At 45.0% G+C, this 200-nt stretch overlaps 1 protein-coding gene across 1 annotated transcript in view; it reads right to left on the bottom strand.

Annotated features, from left to right (window-relative positions):
* LOC119588162 (receptor-type tyrosine-protein phosphatase N2-like) overlaps positions 1-200 on the bottom strand; it is a gene marked incomplete in the record, with an annotated part of 22,449 nt that overhangs the window by 14,095 nt on the left and 8,154 nt on the right.

Raw genomic sequence — 200 nt, 5'->3', positions numbered from 1 at the left:
ACATACGACATTCTCTGACCACCATCATTCTTATTCCATCAACTCCCTTCTTCTCTCCCCGCTCCCCCTCTCTCGCCTGACCCTCTCCGTATCATGCAATGCGACCCAAGGAAAATTTTTAAATCACTTCCCCGTAAACACGTTTCATTTTCCTTGGGTAACTTAACACTGTAATTATGGCGGGAAAAGATCACAGGAAA

Source organism: Penaeus monodon, chromosome 23, assembly GCF_015228065.2.
Source record: "Penaeus monodon isolate SGIC_2016 chromosome 23, NSTDA_Pmon_1, whole genome shotgun sequence".
NCBI classification, from domain to species: Eukaryota; Metazoa; Arthropoda; class Malacostraca; order Decapoda; family Penaeidae; genus Penaeus; species Penaeus monodon.
Note: the sequence above shows the minus strand (reverse complement) of the source record. Positions and strands in the feature narration are given on the sequence as shown.